We start from the raw sequence: 20223 nt of genomic DNA, 5'->3' as shown, positions 1-20223 counted from the left end.
AAGTGTCTTGATTTACATCGTGTCATCAAAATATACAATGGCACAGAACAAAAGCGGAGGGGCAACTTTCAAGAAGGAGCTATTATGCTGGGGCATTAAAGGAACTTTGAGATAGTTGGGAAAGAAAGACAAATTTAAATTATTTATTGTTCATAGTCTCAAATATGCCTTTTAATTATTGAGAATAAGTATGTGTGTGTATATGAGTATTGTGTGAGTCATTTATATATGTATGTATATTATCATATATATGTATGTATATTTATACATATATATACATGGCTCACACAATACTCATTATACTATGTAAAAAATAAATTTAATTGTTGTTAGTTTAACAACAAACTCTTATTTTGAAACTTAAACCTAGAGTCCTTAAAATTTCCAAAATTTTTTAAATATTTTCTCTGTTCTAGCCTAAAAAGAAATCTCCAACTTGTTTATATTCTTATGTGATACACAGATTAAAATTAGTCTTAGAAGTGAACAAACTTGCTCAAGATCACAACTAAAAATTTGGGAGCAGAATTCAAAATCTGCCTGCCAAATTTCAAAACCTCTAGTCAAACCATGACATCACACATGTCTTATTGTAAATGCAATCATTTTCTGCACAATCCAACCTTCCTTAATTTGTTTGTTTTGAAATTTTATTCAAATACATGTAGAAAATCACAATGTAAATCTTCAACAAATATTACTATCTTGATTGAAAGAAGTAGCCAAGATAGAAAATATTCAATTTCACTATTTTGTTCTTTTTTTTCATCTCCCGCCACTATTTTCTAACATGTAGTAAAGGAAAATAATTATTTTCTTTCCCATTTTGTTTTCAATATATGAAGTACTACTTGATATAAAACATATTAGGGAATTTAACAAGATTTCCTACCTAAACTTTCTAGAACACATCACCTAAGTCTTCAAGGATTTGTAGGAATAAGCCAGTGTTAAGTGTTTTGGGGAAGTTCATTTTTGTCAATCAGAGAGGTATGTGAGCAGCCAGAAATTATTTAATACAACTGGAATTATGTTATGAATACATACAGAGAATAAAAGGGAACTGGAGAGATACAATGTTGAAGAGGAAAGCTGAGTAAACCCTTGAATTATTGCCTTTTTGCAGAGTGTTGAACACTACTGAAGTATTTTATGCAAGGGGAGTTCAAGAGTGCATTTAAAAAAATTAGAAGGGTAAGAGAAAACTAAGCAGAATAAATTTGAATTAGACAAAGCTACAGTTATAACTGTTGATTTAGTACCTACCCTCTAGAAAACAAGGATTTTATTTATTTATTTATTCATTCATTCACTTATTTTGGTAGTGAGAGATAGAACCCAGGGGCACTTAACCACTGAACCACATCCCCAGCCCTTTTTAGTTTGAGACAGGGTCTCACTAAGTTGCTTAGAGCCTCACTAAATTGCTAAGCCTGGCTTTGAACTTGCAATCCTCCTGCCTCAGCCTCCTGAGCTTCTGGGATTATAGACGTGTGCCACCATGCTGGGCAAGGATTTAAATTTTATACAGAATTCATATAAAGAAGAAAAAGGAAAAGATTTCCACAAGCAGAGTCAATACTATTTGCTAGCTTATTCAATGTTACAGGTGAGGAGAGAGATAAACAAACATCTTTTTCAAATTTCAGCTTGGGGCTGGTAAGTGCAAAATGGTGCCATATACTAAAAAACAAGAATTAAACTGAACATTTGGGGATGTGGAAGGGTGAGAAAATAAGCAGCAATACCATCTTTTGCCTTTGGTTTGGGCTTTTGGAAAAACATAAGGCACTAGTTATAGAATTGTTTCTACTTTGTGTCACTTTTTAAAAAATATTTTTAAAATACTTTTAAAAAGTATTATCTGGACCCCTCAGGTGAAGGTTCCTAAATATTTGTTAGATATATATTTCTCTTTCTGATTTGCTCTTAACTCTCCATTGTATAAGTATAGAGATACTCAGAGATTTAAATAGAGGAATGTTAGAGGGGGGAAAAAAGAGTCCAGGCCTAAGAGTGTGAACTATAACTAATTTTTATTTAGATATGAGCTATCCAACTTATGCAGACAAGTAATATCATTTAACCTATTATTGCAAAAAGAAAAACATGTTTTTCACTATTACAGAAAGAAGAATAGCTTTATTAGAAACCTATTATTTCACATTAGCTGAATACAAAACTGATAAATCCTTACAACATAGATCTTAATTTGTTAAGAACATCAAAATGATAAAGTTTTATCGTTTATTTTTTTATTCAGGCACAATATGGTTTACCATGATACTTTAATGCATACTGAAAAACATTATAGGTATTTAAAGATGTACTTAACAGTAAAGTGGTGGGAGAATGGAGGAATGGAGGAACTTTAGATAGGTCAAAGGGGATGGAGGCAAAGGGGATGTATAGGGATAGGAAAAATGGTGGAATGAGATGGACATCATTACCCTAAGTATATGTATGAAGACACGAATGGTGTGCCTCTACTTTGGGTACAACTAGAGACATGAAAAATTGTACTCTATATGTGTACAATGAATTGAAATATATTCTGCTGTCATGTATAACAAATTAGAAAAAAAAACAGTGAAGTGTTTTTAAATGGTTAAATTTGAGGCTACTTACACTCTACAGAAAAGAATTCGATAAATGAATAAATTATTTCCTTATTCAAAGAGGTACTTTCTAATTTATAAATAATTAAATTCAATAGAAAATGTTAATATTTTTTCTTTTGAAATTTCCAAATTTGAAATCCAAAATTCCAGCAGATATTTTTTGTTTTCATTAATCAAAAAAAGAACAGAATTGTCTATTTAAGAAATGTGAGGAAAGGTAGCAGAATACAACAGTTACTAATAGGGCATTTTGTAAAATTGTGGATGTGTAACCGACGTGATTCTGCAATCTGCATTTGGGGTAAAAATTGGGAGTTCATAACCCACTTCAATCTAATGTATGAAATATGATATGTCAAGAGCTTTGTAATGTTGTGAACAACCAATAAAAAATGAAAAAAAAAAGAAATGTGAAGTACAAATGTTCACATGAAACACTGACACTAGTGTTAAAACTTTAATAGCTTGGATGCCGTATTAATAAAAAGACAAAGTATGAAATTTTAAAAAAAATTAACAACATAACTTTTCTTTCAGTTTCTCAAAATACAGGACAGGACATTAAGTAAAGGCAGTCAGACAAAAAATTTAAGATAAAAACTGGCTGCTGATAAATCCTTATTCATTCTCTGTCATGAAGCCTACTGATCCAAAACTAATCTCACCAGCTAGATTCACTCTGTCTAATCTTTTACTTCTCATCTTTAACATCAGCAAGTTTAGCAATATGAAATTCACATTTTAGTTTAAAGTGAGATATATCATTTCAAGGATTAAAATTGTGTTCAAAATGACCTTACTGGCTCCTGTTTCATTATGTCAAATAATACCAGAATTTCCTCCCCTCAAATATCTTAGTATTTGCATAATCTAGTTAAGTTTACCATAAATATGTGCTTGAAAATAAAGAGTAAAAGAAAGGAAATATTTAAACCTGAAAAATTTTAAAATCTATGAAGAACTAAATGGTACATATAGAGTGCCTTAGAGCAATAGCTAGTTCCTGGTCTAGATCAAAAAGAAAATAGTATGCAAAGCTATGGCATCTTGTTCTGGGAGAAATCAAATTTCCTTCAAAATTAATGAATAGACATCAAAGCAACAAACAGGTATAAGGAGCCCTCATTTACTAAATTGAGACAAAATGAGTAGCAGAATAATAATAAAAAAAACCTGTAAAGTCAGAAAATACTTACAGATCAACATTTCATAGAGAATTTACTTACTGTTAAATTGATAACTGAAGTAAAATAAATGAACATTCATCCCTTTAGAAACCATATTTCAAATTAAGTAAACAGCTTCAAGCAGTAGGAAAATGCTCTTCATTATTGAATAATAACAACTAATTTTCAAGGAAATGATGGAGTGAAATACCATTATTTTAAATTGATTTCCTCTAAGTAATACAGCATTAAAATGCCTATATGAAATTTAAAGAGCTAAAATGAAAATAATTCCAGATCTAAAGCCAAAACAAAATTTAAAAACCTCTCAAAATATTAAATAAATTGAGTAACAAAAAATGTAGTGCTGGTAGAACAGGAACAACCAATACACTTAATGCAATAGAAATGCATAGAAAACTACACCATGATATAACAAAAAGAATATTTTCAACTTTTAAACATAATTAAATTTCAAAGAGTAAAATGGCAATAAATATTAGAGAATCATAATCATACACTTCTAATTTATATTGACAATTCAATTAAAATAAATGTTATAAAAACTATGTGAAATCACAAATATATGAAAACCATTAGAACAGGTAATTACATAGAAAGAAAATGGCAAATGTGTAACTGGATACTCAGTAGAAAAAGAAAGAGCAAATGAAGTGGTAGCAATGTTTAAAGATACAATGACCAACAAATTTTCAAAACTTATGCAAAAATTTAACCCATAAGTACAAAAGCTCTACAAACCTAGCAAGATAAATACCAATCAAATCAAACTTAGGGACACCACTGTCAAGCTACTAAAAATTAAAAAGAAAACTCTTATTAACAGGAAAAAAAGAAGATAGACTGTATTTAAAGTGGATTTAACAAAACTGAGATACTTCTCAAAGAAATAAGAGAAGCTTAAAAATGACACTATCACATCATTGAAAGAAAATAATGATCGACTTTGATTATATATCCAGCTGGAATAGCATTGAAAAATAAAAGTAAAATAAAAATGTTTTCTGAAAAAAATCAGAAAATATATTCTCAGAAAATGTGGTATATTTGCAAAATGGAACAATAGCCAAAAAGAAGAGTGGAATTATGACATTTGCCGGTAAATGGATGGAACTGGAGAATATCATGCTAAGTAAAATAAGCCAGTCCCCCCAAACCAAAGATGAAATGTTCTGATAAGTGGATGCTAACACACAACAAAGGGGCATAAGGAAAGGAAGAATAGGAGTTCATTGTATTAGACAAAGGGGAATGTAGGGAAGGGAAGGAGGGTGGGAATAGGAAAGACAGTAGAATGAGTTGGACATAACTCTCCTTTGCTCATACATGAATACACGACCAATGTAACTCCACATCATGTACAACCACAAGGATAGGATCCTAATTGGAATGGGTCATACTCCATGTATGTATAATACATCAAAATACACTCTACTGTCATGTGTATCTAAAAACAACAAATTAAAAAATGAAAATTTGAAAAAAAAACAAAATATATTGCCAGTGTTCTACACTAAAATAAATCAGTAAGTGGAATAATTTAAGTTTGAAAAAAAATGTTTTCAAATGAAAAGAAAGCTGCAGGAAAGCCAACCAAGCAATGAAGAAGGTAAGAATTAGGTAAATATAAATGGGTATTAATTATAAAAGGCACACTAGGGAAATATAGTATTCTCTGCTCCAGCATATAAGGGGATTAGGACTTATCATTCCATCCAAAGGGTAAGCAAACTGAAACACCAACAACTCCTCTTAGATAAATCAAGAAATCGGGTCACTGGGCAACTACTGTCCTAAAATTGGAAAGATGGGCTGTTACAGTGCTGAGAAAAAAAAAAAAAACTGAGTCATAACCCTCAAGTAAAGCAGTGTTGCGATAGAAAAATATGAGACATAATTTGCAAATTGCTAGAAAAAAGCATGGGATAATCTTTGTCAAAAATTCTAGGGAAATTCAGTTTTGTGAGTTTATACACAAGAAACTCTACCATATTCCCACTCTGAAAATCAAAGAAAAATTCCTATATACTTTCTGCAGGAGTCGGATGAGAAGAAACCATTCTGAAGTATACCAGAGTACTCTGTTCTTTCAAGTAAGTTTACTTTAAGAGAAGTAATTTACTAAAGAGAAAAAAAAAACAAGAGAAGTCCTGATGAACTTCATAGTTTATTAACATAGATTCACCAAAAAATTGCAACTTACTCATAAGAATGTGCAATGCCTCTTCTCCCTGATGAGTGAACACTACATCATCAAAGCCTTTTTGCCATAGTTTTTTTAAAGTAGCACATCATGTTCACCTCATAACAAAAAACTGCAAAACATACTTAAAGGCAAAACAAACTGAATCAGTTTGAAGAGACTGAAAAAGCATCAGAACCAAAGTCAGATATAACAGGAATCTTATAATTATCAGAATATAAACTTAGAAACCTATGTGTTTTTATGGAAAAAATGACAACATAGAGCAATAGATGAAAAATTTTACCTGAGAGATAGAAATCATGAAAAAGAATAATAAATGAATTCTAAAGGTCATAAATATTATAATTAGTAAAAATGTTTGATGAGCCTTACCTGAACATGGATGGGGGAAAAAATCTTTGAGTTTAGGGAATCAAATACCCAAAACTAAAAAGCAAAGAGAAAATTGAAAAACAGAAAAAAAAAAACCCAGAATGTACAAAAACTGTGATAACTGCAGAAATGTAACATACACCAGAGAAATATGTGAATAGAAAAAAAAAGAATATGGAAGCAATATTTGAAGCAATAATGCCAGATTGTCTCCAAAAATTAATGTCAATAAATGAATGATAGATACATGCAGGAAGGTTACAGTATAGCCCAAACTATAAATTCTAAAACAGCACACAAAGACAGAAGCATACCTTATTCAAATTGAAGAAAAATTTTTTAAAAAATCTATAAAAATATATAATATTAATAAATCATATACATGTATATATATATATAAATTTGCCATACAGAAAATAAGTGCTTTATCTATGGAAAAGATACTTTATCTATGGAAAATCAAAGATACTAATTATATATTCTCAGAAACAAAAATCAAGAAGAGAGTGGAGAAAAATAATGTTAAGATAGAAAATCCACCACTAGAATTCTACACTGAGAAATCATCTGTGAAATTAAAAGGGAAATATAAACTTTCTCAGACTTGTTTGAGAAGATTTGTTGTCAATATTTTTGCCTTGCAAAAATGTTCAAAAAAGTTTCTCAGACAGGTCTGGTGGAATCTACCTATAATCTGAGCTGCTGGGGAGGCTGAGGCAGCAGGATTACAAGTTCAGGGTCAGTCTTGGCATTTCAGGAAGAAACTGTCTAAAAGTAAAATAAATGGGATAGACATATAGTTCAGTTGATATAGTTCCCCTGAGTTTAATCCCCAGTACTAAAAGGGAAAAAAAGAACAGAAGAAGAAGAAAAATTTTCAGAGATATGGAAAATTATATTGGTCAGATACTCTGATAGAAAAAGTTTAAGAGTAACAGAGAAGGAGTAAGTGAAGGTGAAAAATATAAACTTATTTTCTTATTTTTATTTGGTCTAAAAGAAAGCAGTTTGTTATGGTTTGGATGTGAGGTGTTCCCCAACTGTTCATGTATGAAACAATGCAAGAACATTCAGGGATTAAATCATTGGAATATGAAAGCATTAACCCATTTAGTGAATTAGTCCTCTGAAAAGGCTTAACTGAGTGGTAACTGAAGGTGGGAAGGGTGTGACTGAAGAGGTGAGTCATTGGGAACATGCTTTGGGGGTATAGATTTGGTGAGCTGAGCTTACTCTCTGTTTGCTTTCTGATCATCATGTGAGACACTTTCCTTCACCACAGTCTTCTACCATGATGTTCAGCCTTATCTGGAGCCCTGAAATATGGAGCCAGCTGTCTTTTTAACTGAGACCTCTGAATCCTTGAGTCACAAATAAACTTTTCCTCCCCTACAAGTGTTCTTGTCAAGACTTTTAGTCACTGTAGTGAAAAAGCTGACTAAAACACAGTTGTTTGGAAAAAACAATAGAAACAATATATTCAGTAGTGTATGCTATATATTATTTTATAAAAATTTATGTATAAATTTAAAGATAACAGCAATGGTACAAAAGGAGAGGAGAAATAAATTGAAATTTTTTTTAAAAAAATATTTATTTGTTTATTCTAATTAGATATATATGACAGCAGAATGCATTTTGATTCACTCTACACAATTGCAGCACAACTTTTCATTTCTCTGGTTATACACGATGTAATGTCACACCATATTTGCAGTCACACATGTACCTAGGGTAATGATGTTCATCTCATTCTACCATCTTTTCTGCCCCCATGCCTCCTCACTGCCTCCCTCACCTTTGCCCAATCACAATTCCTCCATTTTTTTCCAATACCCTTTTCCCATTATGGATCATCATCCATTTATCAGAGAGAACATTTAGCCTTTGTTTGTTTTTTTGAGATTTATTTATTTTGCTTAGCATGATATTCTCCAACTCCATCCCTTTACCTGCAAATGCCATAATTTTATTCTCCTTTAAGGTTGAGTAATATTTCATTATGTATATATAGCACAGTTTCTTTATCCATTCATCTACTGAAAGACATCTAGGTTGCTTCCATAGTTTAGCTATTGTGAATTGAGCTACTATAAATATTGATGTGGTTGCATTAATACAGTATGCTAATTTTAAGTTCTTTGGGCATAGACCGAGGAGTGGAATAGCTGGGTCAAATAGTGGTTCCACTCCAAGTTTTCTAAGAAATCTCCATACTGCTTTCCAGAATGGTTGCACCAATCTGCAGTCCCACCACATCCTTGGCAACACTTATTGTTATTTGTATTCGTGATAACTGTCATTCTGGCTGGCGTGACGTGAAATCTTAGAGTAGTTTTGATTTGCATTTATCTAATTCTAGAGACGTTAAATATTTTTTCATATATGGAATTAGAATATTTTGGTAATATGTAATATTTGCACTATCTGTGAAGTGGTATAGTGTTATTTAAAAGTGGACTTAAATTCATTATAAATACACATTGCAAACTCTAGGGAATTCACTGAGAAAAGAAAAAAACTGATGCATAATTGATATGTTGTGTTAGTCACCTTCTTGTCATTGTAACAAAATAATCAACTTATAAAGATGGAAGATTTATTTTAGTTTATACTTTTGAAAGTTCCTATCCTTGGCAAATTAGTCCCATTGCTTTGGGCCTATGGCTGGCAGCAAATCAAGGAAGTAGTGTGAGGCAGAGTAAAACTGCTCACTTTGTGGCCAGGAAGCAAAACAAAAACCAAAACAAAAAGAGAGAGACAGAAATGGGCCAGAGTCCCATAATCCCCGTGATAGAAAATATCAGCAATGACCTAGGCACTTCCCAAAGACCCATCTTTCAAAGGCTCCACCATCTCCCAAAGTTACCATCTGAAGAATCAAGATTTAAAACATATACCTTTGGGACAAAATCAAAATGTTACTAAAATAAGATCTAATTCATGTTTGTATGTAAAAATTGATTCTAGTGTCATATATAACTAAAAAGAACAGTGCTGAAATGAATATGGAAGAAAATCTAAACTATAGCATCTGATAAAAAAAGAGAGATTACAGAATCATATAAAATATTCAATAAAAATCATAAAAGGCAGAAAATGTGAAGAAGACAAAAATATGAACCAAGAAGAAAAATGCAACAATGTTAACAATTATCGTGTTAAACTCAGTTGTCCAAATACATCAATCAGTTAATATACAGAGATTATCAGAGCAAATTTAAAAACAATTATAAACCATCTACAAGAAAATGACTTAAAATATAAAGTCACATATACATTAAAAGTAAAGTGACTGAGAAAAAGTTACTATGCTATCACTTATCAAAATAATGTGGAAGTAGCTATATTAATCTCAAGATGAAAATACTTTAGAGCAGGGGAAATTGTCAGGCACAAAGTATAGCATTGCGTAATGGCAATGGAGGAAATACTCTAGGAAGTCGTAACAATCCTCAATGTATATTTATCCAACAATAGAATGTTCATATATAAACAGATATTAACACTGTTATATAGTTTTCATTTATCAGAAATGAAGAGAGCTAGCATGAAAAAATTTAGAAAGCACAGTGTTAAACACAACAGTACCATCAGTTAGCTGCTTATAAATGGCATCTGTAGACTTCTTCATCCAACATAGCAAATTACCTACTTTTTCAAGCTTATGTGGAATACTTACCAAGATATACAAAATTAATTAAACCTAAAAATATATGAAGATTAAACAGACTAACAAAAGACACTTGTCCAAGAAGAACTCTCAAGAGTACTTTCATAATATTTTTCACTAAATGAAATGAAAATATATTTATCTAATTTTGTGAGATATAGCAAAACCTGTATACACAAGTGCATTTTATAGCACTGGCTAAATATGTATAAAGTAGAAAGATGTAAAATAATTAATCTAAAATTATACTGGATAAAATTATAAAAATAAGATCAAATTAAATTCAAACTAAAACAAAAGAAAATTAAATTTGAATAAGAATTAATGAAAAGTTGGGGCTGGGGCTGGGGCTCAGTGGCAGAGCACTCACCTAGCATGCTTGAGGCACTGAGTTCGATCCTCCATACCACATAAATGTAAAATAAAGATATTGTGTCCATTCAAAACTTAAAAAATAAGTATTTTAAAAAAGAATTAATTAAAAGAAAACATAAGATCAGTAGAGTAGGGGCTGTGGCTGTGGTTCAGCCGTAGCACACTTGCCTGGCATGTGTGAGGCACTGGGTTGGATTCTCAGCACCACATATATAAAAATAAATAAATAAATAAATAAATAAATATCTGGCAACAATTTAAAATATATATATATATATTAAAAAATCAATAGAGTAAAATCAAGAAAACCAATACCTAGCTTTTTAAAAGAACAATAAATTTGCTAGTCCTCTAACAAGTGAACTAATAAAAAAGGAGAGAAGACATAAATTGATAATAACAGAACTGAAAAAGTGAACATTAGTACCAATCTCATGGGCATAGAAAGATAGCAAAAGGATATTGTAAACAACTCTATTTTCACCAAAAATATAACCTTGATGAACTAATACAATTTATTGAAAGACATGAACTGCTGAAACTTGAATGAAAAAAATATACAATGTGAATGGGCCTATATCTAACAAATAAATGGAATCAACAATTAATAGCATCCCCAAATAGTAAGGAACACACCCAGATGAATTTACTTGTGATTTTTGCCAAATATTTAAAGAAAAAATTATGCCAATTTTTTACAGTCCCTTCCAGAATACAATATCAGAGGAAGCATTTACTACTTCATTCCCTGTCAGCATTACCCTAATCCCAAAACAAAATAAAGAAATTAAACAATGAAATACCATCACACACTTATAGAATAGCTAAGATTTTTTTAAAAAGCCATGCTAAAAGAGACTCACTTTACTTTTAAAGACATGCATAGCTGAAAGTAAAAGACTGAAAAAGTATCCCATTCAGAATAGTCACCAAGGTAACCATGTGAAACTATTCTTACATCAGACACAGTAGTCTTTAAATTAAACACTGTCATGAAACAAAGATCATTATATATTAATAAAAGTATTAATTCATCAAAAGGATCTATCAAATATAAATATGTATATATATACATATATATATATATATATCTGTGTTGTATGTATGTGAATATAGATACACACATACATATGCATACATACATACATATTCACCAAACATTGGAAGATGCGACTATGTGAAGAAAATACTAATAGCACTGATGGGAGAGAAAGACAACTATATGATAATAGTATAACACATCAAAATCACACTTTCATGAATGAATAGATCATGCCAACACAAATAAAAGGAAAGATGGGCTTGAAGAATATTATAGACCAAACAAACTTAACAAAATTATGTAGAATATTCCATCAAAGTACCAAAAAAACAAACATTATTTTCAAGTATATATGAAACATTCTCCAGGATAGATTATATCTTAGGTCATAAAACAAGTCTTAAAAAATTTAAGGAGGGCTGGGGATGTGGCTCAAGCAGTAGTGCGCTTGCCTGTCATGCGTGTCGCCTGGGTTTGATCCTCAGCACCACATACAAACAAAGATGTTGTGTCCGCCTATAAATAAAAGATAACTATTAAAAAATTCTCTCTCTCTCTCTCTCTCTCTCTCTCTCTCTCTCTCTCTCTCTTTCTCTCTCTCTCTCTTTAAAAAAAATAAGGAGATCAAAATTATATCAAGTATTTTTTCATACTACAATACCATGAAACCAGAATCAATAACAGGAGGAAAATTATAAAACTTATAAATATGGGGCAAACAAAGAAAACATTCCTAAATAATCAATGCGTCACAGAAGGAATCAAAATGGAACTTTTTAAAAAAATGTGGCATTTATACACAGCACTAAAAAATAACAAGATCATAGCATTTGCAGGGAAATGGATGGCATTAGAGCAGATTATGCTAAGTGAAGTTAGCCAATCCCGAACAAACAAATGCCAAATGTCTTCTTGGGAGGAAGGAGGAAGAACATGAGAAGAAGATTACCACTAAATAGAGATGAGAGGTGGGAGGGAATGGGAGGGAGAAGGGGAATTGCACAGAAGATGGAAGGAGACCCCAAACATTATACAAACTATATATATGATGATGTGAGGGGGGAAAAAAAGAAATGTGTCACATTAGATTGGGTAGAGAGAAGTGATGGGAGGGGAGGGGAGGGGAAGGGGGGAAGGGAAGGACAGCAGAATAAAATAGACACTAGTATTGCTGTATGTATATACGTGTCTGTATGGCCAATGTGATTCTGCAACCTGTACACTCAGAAAAATGAGAAATTATACCCCATTTGATTCAAATGTATGATATGTCAGGATCATTGTACTGTCATGTGCAACTAATAAAAAATGAAAAAAAATTCCTGAACAATTGAAAATGGAAAGATAACATATCAAAACTGAGGGGATACAGAAAAAAAAAACAGTTCTACTAGGGAACTATAATAAATATCTACAATTTTTTTTTACTTTTTAAAATTGATTTTATTTTTTTAAATACATGACAGTGGTATGCATTACAATTCTTATTACCTATATACAGCACAATTTTTATATCTCTATTTGTATATAAGGTATGTTCACGCCAATTCATGTCTTCATACATGTACTTTGAATAATGATGTCCAGCACATTTCACCACCATTGATAACCCCCTACCCACTCCTTTCCTTCCCACCCCTCTGCCCTATCTAGAGTTTGTCTTCTATTCCTCCCATGCTCCCCCTCCCTACCCTTCTATGTGTCAGAATCCTTATATCAGAGAAACATTCACCATTTTTTGGGGGGGGGATTGGCTAACTTAACTTAGAAATATCTTCTCCAACATCATCCATTTACATGTAAATGCCATGATTTTATTCTCTTTTATTGCTGAGTAATATTCCATTGTGTATATGTGCCACATTTTCTTTATTCATTCATCTATTGAAGGGCATCTAGGTTGGTTCCACAGTTTAGCTATTGTGAATTGTGCTGCTATAAACATTAATGTGGCTGTGTCCCTGTACTATGCTGTTTTTAAGTCCTTTGGGTATAGACCAAGGAGAGGAATGGCTGGGTGAATGGTGGTTCCATCCCCAGTTTTCCAAAGAATCTCTATACTGCTTCCCATATTGGCTGCACCAATTTGCAGTCCCACCAGCAATGTATGAGTGTTCCTTTTTCCCTACATTCTCACCAACACTTATTGTTGTTTGTATGTATAATAGATGCCATTCTGACTGAAGTGAGATGATATCTTAGAGTAGTATTGATTTGTATTTCTCTAATTGCTAGAGATGATGAACATTTTTTTTCATATATTTGTTGACTGATTGTATATTCTCTTATGAGAAGTGTCTGTTCATGTCCTTGGCCCATTTATTGATTGGATTATTTATTTTTTTTATGCTTAGCTTTTTGAATTCTTTATATACCCCTGTGAGGGGTAAAAATTTGCTCCCAAGATGTAGGTTCTCTAAATTCATGTGGAAAAATAAGAGACTCAGAATAGCTAAAGCAATCCATAGCAAGAAGAGTGAAGCAGGTTGAATCACTATACCAGAACTTAAACTATTCTTCAGAACAATTGTAACAAAAACAGCATGGTATTGGCACCAAAACAGACTGGCAAACCAATGGTACAGAATAGAGGACACAGAGATAACCCACAAAATTACAATTATCTTATATTAGACAAAGGTGCCAAAAACATGCATTGGAGAAAAAATAGCCTCTTCAACAAATGGTGCTTGGAAAACTGGAAATCCATATGCAACAAAATGAAATTAAATCCTTATCTCTCATCATGCATAAAACTCAGCTCAAAGTGGATCAAGGACCTAGGAATTAAACCAGAGACTCTGAGTCTAATAGAAGAAAAAGTAGGCTCTAATCTTCATCATGTGGGATTAGGCCCCAACTTCCTTAATAAGACTCCTATAGCATAAGAATTAAAAACAAGAATCAATAAATGGGATGGACTTGAACTAAAAAGTTTCTTCTCAGCAAAAGAAAAATATCTACATTTTTTAGGAAGAGAAATCTTAGAAAAACAGTCTGTCTTGCACCTGGTCTGAACAAATTAATAATGAATAAATGATTGAATCAGTTAACAAAACTCTCACAAACAAATAAAAGTCAAAGATCAGGCCACTTCACTGGTGTATTCTACCAAATACATAAAAGAGAAATACTGCAATTCTTTCCAAAATCAGTGAAAGTCAAAATACTTCTGAAATAATTTGCAAGGCAACATTATTATCCTTTCAGAACTAGATGAAGAGGCTATAGAAAAATTAAATACAGGTATATATCCCTGATGAAAATTGATACAAACACTTTTGACAATACTAACAAACAAATTTCAATAGTAATTTCAAAAGAATTGTATGCCATGACCATGATCAATTGAGACCTATCATTGGAGGATAGTTGAAAATATGCTTATCTGTAAATGCATTCCACCATATTAGCAAAATGAAAGATAAAAATTATATAATCTAAATAGATATAGAAAAAGAATTTAACAAAACAATATATTTCCATGATTAAAAATTCTCAACAAATAAGGCATAGAAGGAATATACTTCAACATACCAAGCTTCACACACACAAACACACACACATACACACACACACACACACACACACACATGGCCCATAGTTAATATTTTTAACAGCAAAAAGTTGAAAGGTTTTCTGTTAACATATATATACACATATATATATATATACATATATATATATGTGTGTGTGTGTGTGTATACACATATACACACAACCTTTACAATACCAAAACATTGTAGAACAAAAAATAGTAAAGTTCTATTAAATTAGTATATAGTAAAGTTCTATAGAATTTGTATCCACTAATCATTAACTATATGAAAAGAAATCAAGAAAATAACCCCATTTACAATAGCATTAAAATATTAAATATCTGTGATGAATTTAATGAGGGTAAAATCTCTGTACTTCAACAAATATGAAATACCAAAGAAATAAAATGAGAAAGACGCAAATAAATGCAGAGATGTCTCATGTTCATGGACTAGAAAAATTAATACAGTTCATATGTCCAAACTCAAAATTGATCCACACTACAATGCACTCCTTATCAAAATTGCAATGACATTTTCACAGAAACTTAAAATATTATAAAATTTGCATAAAATGACAAGAGACCCCAAATATCCAAAGCAATCCTGAGCCTAACAAACATGGTTAGAAGCATCTCATTACCTGGCTTCAAAATATACTCCCATGCTGTAGTAATCAAATAGTATTATACTGGCACAGAAACAGACATATAGACCAATGGAACATAATTCAGAGTCCAGAAATAATTACATACATTACAGTCAATTGACCTTCAACAAAAGTGACAATAAACACAATAGAGAAAAGACCAGGTCCTCAAAATAAGTGGAAAACTGAATATTCACATGTAAAAGAATGGAATTGGACTCTTTCTCACACCATATACATAAATTAACACAAAATTCATAAGAAGTTTAATATAAGACACAAAACCACAAAACTACTAAGATAATATAGGGGGCAAGCTTCCTGTTGTGTTTCTGTGCAAAGATTTTGAAAGCCTAGGCACACACACAAAAAAAGAAATTTAATTGTGTCAAACAAAGAACATCCTGTATAGCAAATGGATGACTGAAGACACAGCCTGGAAATGAGCGAAAATATTTGCCAAGCACACATCTGATAATGGTTTCATACTCAAAATATTTTCAGAGCTTATACAACTCAACAGAATGAAAATTAATAATCCAGGTCAAAAGTGGGCAATGAACCTGAGTAGACTCTTCTCTGAAGAAAAAGAGTCAAATGGTCAATAAGAATGGAGGGAAAAAAAACCTCACCATCATTAATCAAAGGGAAATTCAAGTGAAAACTATATAAGAAATTGGGCTGGGGTTGTGGCTCAGCAGCAGAGCTCTGGCCTGGCATGTGTGAGGCCCTGGGTTCAATCCTCAGCACCACACAAAACTAAATAAATAAAGTTATTGTGTTCAACTACAACTAAAAAAATAAATATTAAAAAAAATTATAAGAGATCACCTCATGTCTATTAGAATGACCACTATCAGAGAGAAAAGAGTTGGCAAAGATATGGAGAAAGGGGAGCACTTGTACATACTGCTGGCAGGAATGAAAATTAGTATAATCATTATGGAAAAGAGCATAATTCAGAATATTACAAATGAAAAACTGCCATATTATATAGCAATCCCATGTCTAGGTATCCAAAAGAAATGAAATCACAGAGTTGTCTGCATTTCTATGTTCATTGGTGCATTATTCAGAATACCCAGGATATTCATATATCAAGGATAAATGGATTTAAAATATGCTATCCATCTACCTTGATACTACCTACTTACCAATCTATATTCCTATATGCCATTCATTTCTATGGAACCAAAAAGGACTCCAAATACCCAAAATAATCTTGAGCAAAAAGATATCCATCCCTATCAATGGAATATAATCCATGTTAAAAAAGAAGGAGTTTCTGTCATTTGTGACAATGTGAATGAACCTGAAGGACACTATGCTAAGTGAAGTAAGTCATGATCTCACTTATATATAATATCATGAAGATGAATAGGATTTCTTGGGAGGTGTACCAGGGATTAAACTCATGGGCACTCAATCACTGAGCAACATCCCCAGCCCTATTTGTGTGTGTGTGTGTGTGTGTGTGTGTGTGTGTGTGTGTGTGTATGTGTATATATATATATATATATATATTTTTTTTTTTTTAATTTAGAGACAGGGTCTCACTGAGTTCCTTAGTGCATCCCTTTTGTTCAGGCTGACCTTGAACTCACAATGCACTGGGCTCCCAAGGTGAACATATTGATGTAGAGATTAGAAAGGTGGGTTGCCAATAACTGGGAGAGTGGAGGAAATGGGGACATGTTTGTTAGAAGATATAAGTATTTAGTCATTCAATATGAATAAATTCTGGAGAACTAATGCATAGTATAATGACAACAGCTAATCATACTCTATTGTATAATTGAAATTTGCCAAGAGTAGATCTTAAATATTCTTTACATATTCACACAAACTACGGGATGAATAAATAATTAGGTAATTGTGGTATCATTGCAAATGTACACATACATCAAAACATCACCTTGTACTTCATAAATACAATTTTATGTAAATTGTAATTAAATAAAGTTGGGGGAAAATGAGTTAATTCAAAAAATGTGATTGTGGATTAGTAATTTTTCAATAAATTTGGTTATAAAAAGAACCAACAGATGCAGGTAGGAATTAGAGTGAGATAAATTAGGTTTAGAATAAAGCACAGATACAACCTCATTTATAATTTTTTGAGAATAGTTTTCTAGAGAAGGGCATTAATGATAAAGAAAAATGAAAGAAATCTACAAAGATGACATTGTTAAACTGAGAAGAACAGGGAACCAAAGATCAAGGGAAGGTTTGCTCTTTAATGGAAGTAAGGAAAGTTTGCTCTATTGTGATAGAAGGAAAGGAGAAAGAAGATAAAGGTCCAGATGCCAGAAGAAGTGTGGTTTGGAGGGAAAGAACCAGAAAGTTACTGCTGGTTGCTTCATATCTCATGGTTAAATTCCTTAGAGTTGAGAAGGGGTTGATGTGTGGCTTTCAAAAATGATAAGAGGTTATGAGTTTTATATTTCAGAAAACATTCATTGACAGGATTGTGAAACAATATTCAAGGCCCAATAGAAAACCAGTTAGTCTGGATTTGTAATTTGTCAAATAATCCTCCAACAGTATCAACATTTAGGCTCAGAAGATGTAAAATTTTGGCAAGATTGAATGTTATCAATACTTTCTATCAAGACAGTAGAATGAACCAGACATAACTTTCCTATGCTCGGCCAGTGTAACTCCACATCATGTACAACCACAGAATGGGATAAAAATTGGAATGATTTGCACTTCAAATATGTATAATATGTCAAAATACACCCTACTGTCATGTGTATCTAAGAACAACAAATTAAAAACATATTTTCTATATGTACCAATTTGCTATGAGAATTTTTAAAAAATCAAATATATCTATAGTTCTTTTATTTTTAGACTTGGCATGCTTTATTGTGTTGTGGTTGTTATACGGTTGTTATATGTTAGAACAGTGTAAGGCTAGAGGCAAAGGCATTTAAGAAACTAGTACTACAGTAAAAATGAATATAATCATGGCCTGAATAAACTGAATATTATTTTTCGCATATATGAATATATATGCAATATATATGTATACACACCTTTGTGTGTGTGTGTGTGTGTGTGTGTATCACATTAGACTTAAAATAGAGCACATTGAGTCCAAGAAAAGACCTATTGAAAGCCCTGTATAAATTATGGGTTTGTTTGAGTCAACATAAGGCAGGGAAGCTGTTTTTCTGGGAACTCCTGGGTGAACTTCTCCAGTTTGAGAAAGCCTAGATGATTCTGACACCATGCCTGAACATGCCTGAGCTCCACAGCCTTAGAATGAAACCCACAGATGTGCAAAACCTGCCAAGCACCATACAAACTATTTACAGCAAGACCCCTGCCACTCTAAAACCTTATCTCTGCCACACTGAAAATTTTGATGCACTTCCTCTTAAATAAAGGATTGGGTCCTTTTCCAGTTGTTCAGTTCCAGTTCCTATCAGGACTGGAAGACTCTTCAGTTGTTCCCCTTTTAAACCTAATCTCTGGTTTTGTCTTTATTTCTTACTAATTATTTCAGACTTTTTATTTCCCAGGTGGGTTATACCTTCTAGAAGCAATCTGCTCTACTGGTTTAGGTTTAGAATAAAGCATAGATACTACTGGGGAGCTGGTTACCCCAGCAAAGATCAGAGGGCTTTTATTTATTCCGTGAAGTTTTGGCCAATGATATTTTAGTGAAATCAACACATATTTTTCAGTCTGGATCTCAAGCTTATGGGTTTTCAAAAACTGAACTCAGAGAAAATCAAGTAAGAATACAATTCCCAGTGAGAAGTCTCATGCAAATAAGCTTAAAAACTTGAATAACTTTATCTTTTATTTTTCAAATAAAGAGAATAAAATTATATTCTATATTTATCAGAATATCTGTAATAACAGGTACTTAGTACATTGTAGTTTTATTGTTACATATAAAATCATAGTATTAACTTTTAAATTGCTACTAAGAATAAAACTATCCAGTTGTGCCAACACTAAGTTTTGCATAATCAAGGGAAATTGCACATGCACACAACACACACACACACACACACACACACAGACACACACACATACACAGGGAAAGACAGAGTTCTTCATGAGCATGATAACAAGTGCATGATAAAATGTACAAGGACTGGTGGAGCAGTAAAGACAGGATATTTTGACAAAATATTCAAATGTGTAAAACAATGAAAAGATTTTAAAAAGTGTAGATAAAATAGGAAGTTGTTAAAGAATGCCTTAAAGTTTAACTTAAAAAAAGATGGTTTTATAAATCAAATTATGAACTCCCACCCCAAAATAGATAAGTTGAAGTAGGGTGGGCTGCTAGTATGATATTCCTGCTATTCTTTTCAGAAGAAGGCACTGTGAAAATAGAAACTGAGGGAAACACAGTATGATGACAGCAACAAGTATAAGAATTATGTACTGCAAGCCAAGGAGTACCAAACTATTTATTGTCAGTAAAACATCAAGAGCCTAGAAGGGGCAGTCCAGAACTGTGTGACAAAATATTTCTACATTTTAAGCCACCTGACTTGTGACACTTTGTTATAGCTTCCTTGGGAAACTAATAC

This window comes from Urocitellus parryii, chromosome 8, assembly GCF_045843805.1.
Source record: "Urocitellus parryii isolate mUroPar1 chromosome 8, mUroPar1.hap1, whole genome shotgun sequence".
Classification (NCBI taxonomy): domain Eukaryota; kingdom Metazoa; phylum Chordata; class Mammalia; order Rodentia; family Sciuridae; genus Urocitellus; species Urocitellus parryii.
The sequence above is the reverse complement of the archived record's forward strand: the minus strand, read 5'-3'. Positions refer to the sequence as shown.